The sequence below is a fragment of the Archocentrus centrarchus genome, chromosome 17 (genome assembly GCF_007364275.1).
Source record: "Archocentrus centrarchus isolate MPI-CPG fArcCen1 chromosome 17, fArcCen1, whole genome shotgun sequence".
Classification (NCBI taxonomy): domain Eukaryota; kingdom Metazoa; phylum Chordata; class Actinopteri; order Cichliformes; family Cichlidae; genus Archocentrus; species Archocentrus centrarchus.
Window position 1 is genome coordinate 29,753,229 of NC_044362.1, and position 14,835 is coordinate 29,768,063.

Genomic DNA, 14,835 nt, shown 5'->3' on the forward strand with positions numbered 1-14,835 from the left:
TGCTGGATTAAGCCATTTATGAGGTAATCTTCCATAGTCTGGTCCTGGTATGAACTTGTCCATCTTGTTTCTTGCCTCTCTGTTCGCATGTAGACTTTCAAAAACACAGGTACCATCCACCACTCAAAAGGTCTTAATTGCAAACCTAATGAAGCCAAGAGGAGCAGAACGGAGGTGGTTTTCCACGGCTATAAAAATACATGCCCTTTACAGGCGTAAGCCATCAAAATTACATCACCTTTGTTCTCTTCTCGTATCAACTGTAGGCACTTTGTGGATGTCAGTTTGGACAGCAAAGTTGACACTCATGGCACACACACACACACACACACACACACACACACACACACACACACACACACACACACAAGATGCACTGAGAGTAAAGAGGAGAAAAATGAGAAGCAGAGAAAGGAGGTCATTAAAATTTCAGGGCGACACTGGAGAGGAGAGAAAAGCGAGCAGCAGCAGCGGCGCGGGCCTCCCCGGCAACTGGCCTCATCAGTATGAAAATGAGCCCGCCGTTACCGTGGCTGCTGTACGGTTGCCATGACACTCTGGTTGCCTGGAGGACACGCAGCTACAGGGCAGCATATGAGCGTGAGTGTGAAAAACTTTGAGTTGCTGTCTTTTAATGGAGAAGTCATCACCTGGCAGCGCGAAGTGCTGACTGTCACAGTGAAAACAGAAAAATCAACAAATATGACACACGGTAAACCTTCTTTACACCATAGTTAGCAATATTCCCAAACTGACAAAAATGTGACTTTTCTAGGTAGTAATAAAGATTCCCAGGAATTAGAGTTTTTTTTTTTTTTTGCTTTTGAGATATTAATTAAATGGTCGTACTATATTTATGGGGATATGCACCTGGATTGGACTTCTACAGATTCTGATCATTTATATTTATTTTATTTAACACATTTTTGCTTAAATGGTTTATCACATCCTTGGTTTATGAAATAAGTGTTCAAACAGTAATGCTGAAACCCAGTGTGTGCTGTATTTGGTGAAATCATATGATTCTGCAACTACAACCATAAAAAAAAAACAAAAAAAACAAAAGAACCCCCCATTGAAATTTGGCTATGTCCCCTTCTAGGTCATGTCCTTGTGCACCTCTAGATTACCAGTGCACTCCCAGTGCTCCTGCTATTAAAGTGTGTCCGTGTGTGCAGTTTCACCATGGAGCTTTAAACCAGACAACATCGGTGACAAACTGACCCAACTTTCATGGCAACAGCCACTGGTGATGCTACGTATCAGACTACTACACTGAGACCAAGCCGCACTCTGAGCATACTCACTGCTTCTTAATGAACTGTGCACTCTGAATTCTTCCCAAGATTAGTCCATCAGTGCAGAGATTTACCACAACCTCATGAGGACCCTTTGACCAAACCACCACACACCATTATGTCATCACGCAGTGGGACAGAGTGATGGAAACAGCAGCTTTTATAGCCACATGAGCAAAATCATTGCTGACCACAATGACTTTAGCTCACAGATTTGTCTAACTGTGACCTCGCCCTCTTTGAAGAGATGCCAGCTTTGACTAAGGTTGTACATAAATATTGAACTTTTTGGATATTTGTTCCATAGATGGGAGCTATTAGCCATTTAACTTATCCATGCAACAAGTCTTCAACATTGGTTGGCTTGAGGCATCAAAGTCAACTTTACGTTCATTCTACTGATACCTATTGTTTTGTAATTAACTTTTTAAATGACTGAGTGAGATCGTCACTCAAATACTGTATGCATAGATAAAACAAAAGCAAAAATTTTTACAAGACATAATACATTTTTAATCCATCCTTCCATCCATCTATGCATCTAGGCATCCATCATTTAAATAAATCCTCCCTTACAGTAGTCCAACAGTGGCAACTTAGACAATTGCATCATAAATACAAAAAAGTTTCAATGGTATGTTTTGTAACTTACAGTCTAGATGGATCTAATAATGTTCAATATTCTCTGCATCATCAAACGAGAAATTTAGTTCAAAAATGGCTCAATGAGGAAGAACATTAAAGTGTTCTGCCTCAGTCTCCTGGCTACGGAGCTGATAATATAAGCACTATGGGGAACACTATAAAGAAGCCAGCGTGGCTCTTAAAAGACCTTCCTCGGATCAGCGGAGAGCAGCAGTGAATTCCAAGATTTTTACATCATCATAAAGAAGTTATGTAATAACATTTTTAAAAGAGAACATTTCTAATTTATCATTTTGACATTGACAAAAATGCGTTCCAAACCCATGATCTATTCATCCACTGAATATTCAACAAAGCCATGCAGCAATGTTCATATTCAAGCACTGGACACAATCACACGTACACATTAGAAACGACAAAAACAACAACAGAGAAACGGAGAAAATCCAGCAGACAGAGGAACAATGGCACCTCAAAGAGCCTAATCCTACTGCTATTCAGCACTTATCAGGAGATGAGGAAGTGAGGCAGGGGTACATCAGAGAGGGAGAGCAGTCGCTATCTGGGGAAGACCAAATGAGATCCACATTCATCACAGCACACGCTGCTTTATTTCATTAGAGGAACAAAATGAGAGACATTTATAAAAGACAAAGTGTGCCGGGAAGAATGTATTAACAACATCATATTATTCATCTATAGCAGCTCCCATGGGCTAATGTGCATAGATGGATTTGCCACTTGTCATCAAACAACATCAATACAATAAAAAGTTTACTTGTGAAACATGGATAACACCATCTGCTGATGAACTTTCTGTGAAATGACTGAACGCTCCAAAACAGCTACAGAGAAGAGGACAAGCTTAAGACAATAAATTAAAAGGGGGAAAAAAAGCCGTTCTCAGACAAACATTAAGAACTTGATTTGGCCAGTTTGACAGAAAGAACAACAAAAATGGTTACTTCAGCATTCCTTTCAGGAGTCTAGCTGGAGACAGCGAGGCATCACCACACTTTGCAAACCACACCATCAAGACGTCGCCCATTCCCGTTGCTGGGAGGGGGCCGAGCGAGCAGAGCAAAGGATAGCCACATTAATAATTCAGGGCCGATTTGGGGGGTTAATGGCTAGCAGGCAGACAGGCAGGTACGAGGGTCCAGCGGCCGATGTGTTTTCCAGCCGAGTCATTGTTTGTTTCCTGGATGTGGAGGAGCAGAGGCAGGCAGGCAATTTTCAGGCCCGGGGGCTCATTAAAGATTAATAGGAGAATCCACTGGGGCCTGTCCCTTCTCTCTCGCTCTCTGACTGAATGAAGTGGTCTGAACTTAGTGTGTATGTATGGGAGAGAGACTGAGTGGAGTATTGCTGCACTTTAATGAAGTGTTGCCCACTCCCCTGCCCTGGCACACTGACCATACTGTCACTTATGAACTGATAACAATGCGCACACTCAGACAGACAGACAGACAGATGGAGGAGTGACTGTTATTTGCAGAAATGAGTTGAACTTTCTGAAGATGCTGACAAAAATCTGTGGAGACCAAATGCAAACATTTTGACATGGAATGAATGTTAAATGTGACAGTGAGCGTAAATGTTTAAAATCAGTAACAACAGTAGTTACAGTCATTTGTGGCATCATACCTGGATCCTTTCATTTCTTTAGAAACGGCATTAAAATTTCAAAATCCCGATCCGTTTAAATATGAATGATTACGTCTCCGGAGTATGGAAAGTTTTTGATCATTAGGTTTGATGTTGAAGCTGCCCTTCATCGTGACAACCTCTGAGAAAGACTTCACAGGAAGTGCTTTGAACTGGTGCAGCGATGAGAAACGCTGATTTGCTTTGTCAAGCTGACTGTTGGCAGCGCCAATTAAGTCAAGTCAAAGTTTTTTTTTTTTTCCTTAAAAAAAAAAAAAGGGAAAGAAAATCATATAAAGTGATGCCGCACATAAAAATCAGTCTTGGCGAAATGCCTCATTTTTTAAAATCAGTTCAAATAAACAGCAGATTTTGGAGCAATCATATATGATTAAAATTTATACCTGCACATGTAGGCTAATGAGACATTTATTTGTCAGATTATAAAAAACAAAAACACCAACTTAGGTGCTCTTATATTAGTGAGCGACAAAGTGTCCAAACGTGTCTGGTTACATCCTGGTTACTGTGCAGTGCATGTTCTTTAGTTTGACATAAAAACAATGAACTGTGCTCATTCTTATGTGTTTAGGTTTCTCCTCTTATTTAAACTTATGAGCAAATGTTTAATTAAGGATGCAAAAATATTAAATCTGAATGTATAAAACACTTTTCAAAAACACATCATTACAGAGTAGAGTGGGGCCGATTTATTGACCAACATTAGCTGTCAATGTATCAGTATCAAGTGTTCAAGTGGATTTTTAAATTGCCAAATATTGATATCAGTCTCAAAATAATCTGATACCGGCCAGGCTCTATTACAGATGTAGAATAAAATATTGCAACCTGAAATACCAAAAGTCAACATTGTACTGGAGCAGCAATTCTAAAGTTTGACGGTTCTATTCTGCTTCTCATTTGTAATAAATCTCAATACTGGTTCTTGAATATGAGCTAGAAGAGGTTTGTGAAGTTCACGCCTGTTGGTGGGACTGGTGCGCAGCATAATTTGCAAAGTACAGTTTTCTGGTCCATGATACATTCCTTGTTTAGGAACAAACTCCTCTGTTTGTCCTGGTTGGTCCTTCTTATGTTTGGAGCTGCCCAGCTCTGTCTCATCTTCACACCCCATCCTGGTATCCATGTTTCTGCCTGCATCTATTTGGATCCGTGTAAGACTGCAAACCGTCATTCAAATGATGCAAAAATATTGCCATGAACTGTTTATTTTTATTTCATCATCTGACATATCGTCATATTGCACAGTCCTATTACTTTGATAAAAAAAATAGATGCAAATTTCCTTCTTGCAAAGACAAAATAAATGCTGCATTAAGACACAAGCATACAAACACTTATCCTTGTTAACTGGTATCCGTGTCCTCTCCAGCAGAGCTCCATATGTCCACAACCGGATGGAACACTGAACCAAAGGCAATAAATTAGCCTTAACCTTTAACCTCTAACCTGAAAACCGTCACACACCATCTGTGGCTGGCAGACAGATGAAAGTTAAAGATGGACTTCAAATAAAACTCCAGACCATCTTTGTAGCATATCAGTGTTTCCATGAGTTCAACAGGGCTGCTGTAAACATTAAGCCCCCCCCCACCTGAGGAAAAATCCTACAACCCTGAACATATTGATGTGATAGACTTTAGGACAGAGTTTGTTAGCATTAGCACTAAAGACTGAAGCAGAGCAACACATACAGATGCCCAAAGTGCATCAATACCATGAAATGGGTTCCTCACATTTTTTTGATTCAAATTAAGCCACACAGATACAGATTTAAAGATATACATTTATATACCACTGTAGACAATAACACCAACACCACAAACAGTTTCTGGGGCAGTGCCCACGTGACCCTTTCAGGAAGCGGCAAAAACAACAATAATATTTCTTGGTAGGTGAGACCACACATACAGACAGCTTCACCAGAACACTTACTGAAAGAACTCAAAAGGTTCATCAGAGGTCACCTGAACGGACTCAGACATTTCATTCTGTCAGGGGATGTAATGATCAAACATTGCTGCGCGTGACCTTCGATGTCTTATTCAGTGAGGGCAGAGATGTAGCAGTACTGATGCCGATGACATCCAGCTAAGAAGCTAAAAATAAAGAATACTAGTCCATATCAAGTTCAGCGTATTAAGAATTTCAGCTTTACTGGCTTTAAACATTTGATGCAGGATCGCATAAACCTTATGTCCCTGATAAGTTTGATATTGCAGTGCACAAGACAGTCCAATCCATCCCAGCGGAGACGCACATAATGAATGCTGATGCTCGTCTCCGTGCAGGACCACAATGCATCATTAAAAGCAAGCTTTCAATTACAAACCCCTGCACTAATTCAATTAGTCTCCTTTGAAGACACTTTGATAATGGGATCCAGACGGGTGGACGGCATCGTCAATAACTCGAGGATTTATTGAGCCAAGGGGACGTTATCAGAGTTTATATCATCCTGGCAGCCTGTCGGGGTGTTACACAAAGAGAGGAGAAAGCCGTGTGTTCACGTGTGCTGTGTGGTTTTGCATGAAGGGCATATCGAAGACACAGAAGAAGAAGAAGGGGAAAAAAAAAAATCGAAGATGTGTGATTCTCGATGCATTTCACTTCCAAGGTGGCATTATCTGTGTGTATCTCTGTGTGTATCTTTGCCATGTCATTCTTCTTAAACACCGTCTTTCAGAGGCATGACAAAGATTTTAATATTTTTCTCTCTCTTATATGAGGCTTAAGTCATAGTCAATAAGATCTTCCCATATTGAGACATGGCTGAATATTTCCTCCAATGTAAGGGGAGGCTTCATTCTGGTCAGTGGCACTTTTATTGTGTTGTGGTATTGTCTTACTGTGACTATTAAAAAAACAAAAACACACATTTGGCTCTCTTAATCGGTCCTCCTAAAACTTTTTAAAACAGGTTTTGCATTTACACAAAATAAACAAAGACGACCTTTAAGCATTTGAGTTCCTTCAGTTTCAGCCCATTTCAGTTGGTTTGGGACCCTTAAAACTGGTTTATGGGGTCATGCTATCTGACCATAGATTAATGTTGCCACAGAGAGACTACGCGCTGCTTTGTGGAGTCTTGCGTTGAAGCCTCGGGTTCAGTGTGCTGTGTTTTGTTTTGGGGTTTGTTTTTTTTTACAGTCTCGGTGGAGGATGAAGTGCATCCATACACTGTATGGGTCCAACACACAGAAGCAGATAACAATTCATAGAGGCTAATCTCAAAGTTGAGCGTGGTTTAACTTGGTACCGGCCTTATTTAGTCTGAGGCTATTCCATTTCTGCTAATCTCTCCCCGTGAGGATGCCCCTTAGTTCTGGATAGAAAGCCTTTGCAAAGGAGTGGAGACCAGGATGACCATGGATTTTCTAGGTACAGACACAAGTTCAACAATCAGATATGGCAGGAATGTGTAGGTGTCTTAAAACTTTGGAACCAAAATCAAAAACGCTGACACCGTCTGTCCCCTCACATACAGCACTGTTTCTGCTGCACTGCTTCTACGTACCTGATGGATCTACAAGAGGCAACAGTAATATCAGCATGAACAAAATGAGACTTCCAGCACTTCCTAAATTACCACAAAGCCGCTGTAGCAATCCACTTAATTCAACTGCAATTTCTGCAATCCAATTCAATCAAAGTGGCTGAGGTTGGCAGAGGGGTATCGGCGCACCAAAATATGCAATGCAATTTACTCAAACATAGCAGACAATGGAGGCCTCATCAGGAATCAAAGCAATTTCAAAACTCACATTTTAGGAGCCGATGTCCCCAAAGAGCTCAGTCAGCCTAGCTTGAAGTAAAATTTTAGTTGTGTCAAACCCGCTTGTTTTGCAACTCTGACTGAGCACACGGGGAAGGGCAAAGGGGGATCCTTTAAGCCAACTTGATTTCCTTCCCAAATTTATCAGAGATATAGTCTGCAGGAAAAAAAAAATACTAAGGTTACAGAGAGGTGAATCAGTATTTCTCCACAGAGTGAAGCGGAGATGAAGTGAGTGATGGGACAGAGAAGTGAAAGACTACAGAAAAAAAGGGAACAGTAGACGAAGAGACCGACTCAGAGAGTGCCAGACAGGCAGATAGCGAGACAGAGAAAAACCACATTACACAGAGAGACAGAGGGCCACGGCAAAGCTCGTTCAAAGTGTGACAAATGACAAACTCCCAGCTAAAAATCCGAGGGGATTCTGAGGTCTTCTGACATTTTACATTTTGGTTGTCAGAACAAAAAAGCAGCAGAAAGTTTAAGGTTCTCTATCTGTGTCAGTCATTCAGTGTATTTACAAATAGTCAGAGAAGATGGGTGGAAATACTAGTTGGGGGTTAACAGTAAAGCAAGTCAAGTCAGCACTATCTAATGTTTACCATTTACTTTATCAACTTTAGCACAGCTGCCTGCGGTGGTCCCATTATCCTTCCTACTTCTAAAGGGTCATTATAAATGCCACTGCCAATGACAATGACTCAGACACAAGTGCACAATCATGCACAACAAAACTCACTTTGCTTCCTGTTTCGTCTTCACCAACACTGCTGCAGAGATTTGTCAGAGTGGTGACACCTATCGCTCAGGAGAGGACTGCAGCGGGTCTAGCTTGGTAAAGGGCTGTGGTGATATCAGCTGGCTCTTGATACAACCAACGCTGTGACCACAATGGACCCTTAACTGTGAGTAGCTGCTCTGTACTCTGAAACGTATGGCGTTTTTAAAATCTAATGCACCCGATTAGTTCCCCATTTTAAAAAACTTTATAGTTAGTAAATAATCGCACGTGTCCCACCTGCTTCGTTTGTAGTAAGACTTTTGCATTTGATGCATTTTCCCTGTTGCTAAACCAGAAGATGAATCTCTCTGAGCCTGAGTGTGAGGGGTAGGGGCAGCTGTCTCTCAGGTGCAGCACCATGGAAAACAGAGAGACCCCAGCCTGTGTGACAATGGCTAAAATTGTGGACACACTTCACTGAAGTCAATGCGAAGAATGTTCGCTTCCACAAGAGCAACAGGTTTTATGCATATATCGTGCCCATACTGTGGCTGCTGCTGTAGCTACATCTGAATGGAAGCTTGTTAATACATAGATGCTGGCACAGCCTTGCCCCCCCCCCACTTCTTTTTTCATCAGTTTTCATTCACTTCTCATATTTGCTTTTCAGCCAGTTGTCTTGCCTGTGAAGCTGTGTAGCATTCAGTGTTGTGGATTATTGGATTACTTAGACAGTAATCAACCACAGATGGGCTAATGCAGGGGTAGGCAATTAATTTTCCCAAGGGGCCACATGAGAAACTGGGGCTGTTGTGGAGGGCAGCATCGATGAACTGAACTTGATTCTGCTTGATATTAATTTTAACTCTATAAACTTATTTGAACGGCCCTCCATAACAGCCCCAGTTTCTCACTTGGCTCATTGGGAAAATTAATTGCCCACCCCTGGATGGCTGATGTAGGTCAGAAACTGAGAATGTCAACATGACACAGTGTGTGTGTGTGTGTGTGTGTAAGGATATAGTAGAGTAATACAGGAGACAGAGTGCAGCTAAAAGAAACAGGATGAGGGGAAGAAAGTAAATACATGACTTTAAACCATATGTATCCCATATGGAGAGTGGAAGTATGTATGATCTGGAATAGCTCAAGCCTACACACATTGTATTTACATGAATATATAAACTTTGCAGTGTAATTAATTTAATTTAGAGAGCAAATAAAGGGGATGGGATGCATGTGTGTATGTTGCAAAAATGTGGTACATAAAAGTAAAGCGCACTGCCATCACAGAATTTTTGCTATTGTGCGTGTCAGCTTCTAAAGATGTGAACTCAGGAAGCTAATCAACATGAAAGTTCACAATAATGAGGAGTTCAAACATGTTCAGCTCAACAGAAATGAAACAAGACTCAGTCTGCTGAGGACGGCTGTGTAACTCCTTTAAACTGACCGCCTGATTTGAACAATCCGCTGACTGATCTTCAAATAGTCACAAATGAACAGTCAGCTTCAAATATACTGAGATTATTTGCACAACAGTACAACACAACTGATTATACTGAAGCTTTTTAAGCAAGTGTCTCTGCACTAATGCACCCTGTTCATATCTCTGTATGGGACAAACACCTGACAGAGGAAGGGAGTGGTGAACATGTTTGAAGCAATATGTATTTTCTGGACATTCTGATGGTGTTATGGCCATAAAACATCTACTATGCTGGTAGTTTTCTGAAAGGATAAATAAATATTTTGCCACAGAAATACTCACCTGGAGACAGAGTAGAGCTGGGTTGTTAAGGGCACAGGTAATGCTTTTTTAGTGCATGAAGAGCAGGTATTATTTATAGCAAAATATGAAAATAACGAACCCAAGTGCTTCATGGTGTTACATCATCAACCTGTACTCCTTTTAGCTGCCACACTGATGGGCTAAAGCAAATACCCAAACAGCATTTTCTTTATATATAAATGAGAACTTGTGTCAAGTTTGCAGATATGTTTCTTCATTTGTGTGCGTTCAACAGATGTGAGAGAACTTCCTCACGGTGCATTCATCGTGCACCGTTCCAGCAGAGTTGACCAGTACGGCCTGTGGCCAGTCACACAGCTCGTTATGTTATCCACCATTTACCAAGATGACACTCCCGATAGAGCCGCTGCAATAGAGCAAAATAACTGGTAAATCTGACCAAACTACCCCTCTGAGAGGAAGGCAGCTATAGATAATGGTGACAAGAAGCACGCACGCACGCACGCACGCACGCACGCACAGACAGACAGACAGACAGACAGACAGACAGACAGACAGACGTAGAGCTGTCAGATTGAAAGCCATTATTCTGACTGACTCAAACTGTAATGGCTGCTGCTGAGAAGAGCGCGTCTATATAAACAAGTCGAACGGGAAGGGGTGGGGGGTGGGGGGGTGTCTCTCTTCATCGTCTGCCTCTGACTTTTTGCTTCCGGCAGCAATGCATTCGATCCCTTCAGCAGAACTGCTGCTAACAGCACTGTTAATGAGTCAAAAACTTTAAACGAGCTCTGACTGAATATCAGTATCATGAGATGACATTTCGAACTGGGATCCCATCGGAAAGGTTTATTCTTCTTACTGATATTTTGTGAACTGTAATTTATCATTTCATAAGCCACGATTTTAAGAAGCTCATATTACTTTTTATTATTTTTAGAGAAATAATTGCACTTGGTGCTTACAGTATGCAAACTATTTGCCATTCTTTGGTCTTATCAACTGATGATTTGCACTTATTATAATTTTTCCACGCATATTTTCGACTCTTTTTCTGGACAGAAAGCAAAACTGAGCTAATTGGCAAATGTGAATTCATGTTTTTCAAACAGGGGGCAAAATGAATCATTTTGTGGTGAACTGGCAAATCACTGGAGACTAAAACACAGGCTCAAAAATGTGAAATTTCATCCATGTTCACCATTGGATTTTTATTTTAATCATTTAAACACCTGTTAAAAAAATGCATCATCACACAAAGTGCATCATCTTTTCTGTCAGAGTTTAACTTTATGGCTACATATTTACATGCACGTCATTTTGAATTAAAGGGCTTTGGGATCGGCTATTTTGGATGCACACTTGTCTTCCTTCATTTCAGAACAATCTCTCTGATTCTTCAATGGGCAGGTTTCATTGCCAAAGCACACCAGACTTCAATAATCAGCTCTATCCCTCTTTTGTCAGATCTCTGATTCTCGCCTGATAACAGTTGGCACCTGGTGTTGTCGTCCTTCTCGTCTGGCTTTGATCGTTTTATAGACCGCTGATAAACTCTCTTGTTCGTCGAGCCTTTAGAGTGCAGCTTCTTTTTCTTTCCTTCAAAACTGAGATTCTTATCGTTTATTTGAGTCTCTGCTGTATGTGTTTCTAACCCTTCCTGAACATCAACAGGTGGATTAAGTTTTGGGGAAGCGCTACCATCTGTCCAACAGGAGCAGGTCTCTTTTCGGTGTAATTACTTCTTGGTAGCAGGTGAGCCACATGGAATTACATGCCTGTGTGTGTGCCTGCAATGTCCTGACAGCAGCTTGCAGCCCGAGATGGATCTCCCTTTGGGAAAACCGTGCGCCCACAAGAGGGGGAGAGCTGTCTTTCATCTCCCCTCCATCTCTCTATTCCGGCTCTTTCCCCGTGTCCCTCCCGGCTGGAAAGGATCTGGGCTCCCACAGCTCTCTGTCATATTAAAACCAAAAGATCAAAGGTGACGAGGAGTGGAGGACCAAAGAACAGATAGGAAAAAAAAGAGAAATGATAGGAATAAAAACAAAAGGGGTTGATGTGAGGGCGAGATATAAAGAGCAAAGGGAAAAGGAGGATCAATAGAAAGACAGGGAGTGCGATCGTGAGAAAAGAGAGATGAAAAGTGAAATGGAAACTTTTTTGAGTTGATGATGATGTGTGGCTCTAAAAATTTTTAAAAAGCTGACGCTAATTCTATTCTGCTAAAGGCCTTCCTGGTTGAAGAAGAAAAACACGGGGGCTTTAGCAAAGAATTTGTTCAATCAACAGCAGCGGAAACATATGTCAAATAAACAATGATGAATATGTGAGATTGGATTTCATGTTGAGACGTTTGTAAATGAAGGACGGAGACATGCAAGTCAAACAAGCGGATTTTTCCCCCACTTATTCCAGGCAGCTTTAAGGCTGTAAGTCCTTGTCCTTCAGTCATGTGTGAAAGCAGCAGTTACTGTAACCTTCATATTAATTATAACAGCAACATTACTCCTCCTCAGAAGCATTTAGAAACACAGGGAAAAGAAAAACAAAGCCCCATCAAAAACAACACCTCACGCAGAACATGAAACAATTATTACACAATACTCACCGCACTGCTTAAAGATGCCAACGTGGTTAATTACATAAACACATGAAACTGGACTCTCACAGTTCAAGTCTGTTTAAAGTTGAAAGATGAGATGCAGAAAGGCCGGCTTTAAAGATACCGTCCTCTTTTTCATTTCAATGAGCACATGTGCGTTGGCAACAGAAGTGATGGGCCGGAGCAATGCTGGCGTCGTTCTGCTTTTAACCTCATGATCACCGAGATGGACGATCTCCAGTATGATAACACTTGAAACTCATGGACATATTCCACATATTCCTGGATCGTATTTCAACTTCTCACAGATAACTCTAGCACCAGCGTGGTGTCTTGTATTTTATTTTATTTTTTATTAAATGGCTATTTTTGTCCCAATATTAGATTACAGTATAAGGTATAAATGAATTTAATCTTTTGTCGAAGAATATGTGAAGGAAAGAGTGTCCTTAGCAGGTATGAAAATGAGGTAGATTCAAAACCTGACATATTACACCATCTCATTAGTTATTTAACATATATGAAGTCAAAATGAAGAGGCAGTGTGTGAAAAACTAAGCCAATGGAACGGATCATATTGTGTATTATAGCCTCACACTGTTGGGGGAATTTTGGCCCACTCTTCTTTACATTGTTGCTTCAGTTCATCGAGGTTCGCGGGCTTTTGTTTATGCACAGCTCCGTTAAAGTCCCGCCACAATATTTCAATCAGGTTGAGGCCTAGATTTTGATTGGGCCATTGGAACACCTCCCTCACTCACTCTGTTGGACAGATTGAGTCATGCTGTCTTTGGCATACAAAGGTGGTCACGGTCAACTCAGTGAGTGCAAGTTGCCCAAGTCCTGTGGCTGCAAAACAAGCTCAAATCATCATCCCTTCACCACCGGGCCTGATACATGGTATGAGGTATGTGTGTCGATATGCTCTTTGTTGGTTCTTGCCAAACGTGACGCTGTGTATTATGGTCAAACATTTCCATGCTGGTCTTGACCAGTGATGGTATAGTTACCTTGAAAAAGTAATCTGATTACTGATTACTCTTTTTAAAAGTAACAGTTACTTTACTGATTACTTAATTTTAGAAGTAACTAAGTTAGATTACAAGTTACTTTATTAGTTACTTTCAACAGCTGCCAGTATTGTGCCAAAAAGTGATCGTCTGCCAAAAAGCAATTTTTGGTATTTGCCAGAAAATGATTCCCTGTATTTAAATGGCTGTAAATGACTTGTTGACCTATAATCTGTGAAACGTGTCAAACATATCTCGCATGAATGATATCAAAACCTTTTGAGCGAAAAACAGAATTTCTATCACAAGGTAGAAGCTGCAGTAAGTTTGTGGCAAAGTGACTTTTATATATTCGTTTTTTTATCAAGGTAAAAACTGTCATTGACATTAAAAATGTATTTTTAAACAGAAATCTGGCAAAGAAGGCTGCAGAAATCACAACAGATATAACATCACAGTTCTATAAACATATTCTAAGTGACCAAAAAGCTCTGGATTGGTAGGTAATTTCTTAATTTTATATATAAGCCCTTCATAAATCATGCTGACTGCACTCTATTTACCAATATAAGTAAGGACATTACACATGAAAGCACACAGAAATATCGGAATCACTTTATGGCAGATGATCACTTTTTAGCACTACACCGACAGCACCCCCACCGCCGCCTCAACATAAAAATGACAACCACGAAACGAGGGCGAGTCAACCGTGTTTAAGGGCAGCATTTCCTCTACTACATACTGTCCGACCAACTTCTTCAGCTCTCCCCCACTTACTGGTTTTGTACCGAAGTCCAGCTTTTGTTGTTTGGGTGCTGGGGGGGGCCTGCATTAGTCGCAGCTCTGCTTCGCACCACCTGATGGGACTCGCTCTGTAAGTGTGACTGTGCCGTGCTGTGACTCCAAATGTTTTTTCAAATCTGACGTAGTGTTTCTGACGCTATATAGCACTTTGTCGCCAGCACAGAGTGCACAACTAACCTTGATATTCTCATTGTTAGCTGACACAAACTCAAAATAGTGCCTCTATTTCCAGCTAGAAAACGCGCATCTCTCTCCTCCCTCCATTATCTACACTTGTGTCGCTGTGCTATTATTGTCCTCATGTTGAAAACAGGACTTAATTGTAGCATCGGCCAGACGTCACTCACGGAGATGCGAGAAGGAAAGTCTATCTTTGTACAATGACAAAATAGTAACACACAGTGATATGGATAAGTTACTTTAATCTGATTACTGGACTGCAAATAGTAACGTTTTAGATTACTCGTTACCGAAAAAAGTAGTCAGATTAGAGTAGCGTGTTACTGACATCACTGGTCTTGACTTTCCAAAGGACATTGTCCCATAAGTC

The 14,835-nt window shown here is 41.0% G+C and overlaps 1 protein-coding gene across 5 annotated transcripts in view; it reads right to left on the bottom strand.

Moving 5' to 3' along the window:
* The window catches only part of pard3ab (par-3 family cell polarity regulator alpha, b), a 188,165-nt gene that overhangs the window by 61,917 nt on the left and 111,413 nt on the right, over positions 1 to 14,835 (bottom strand). The window lies entirely within an intron of this gene.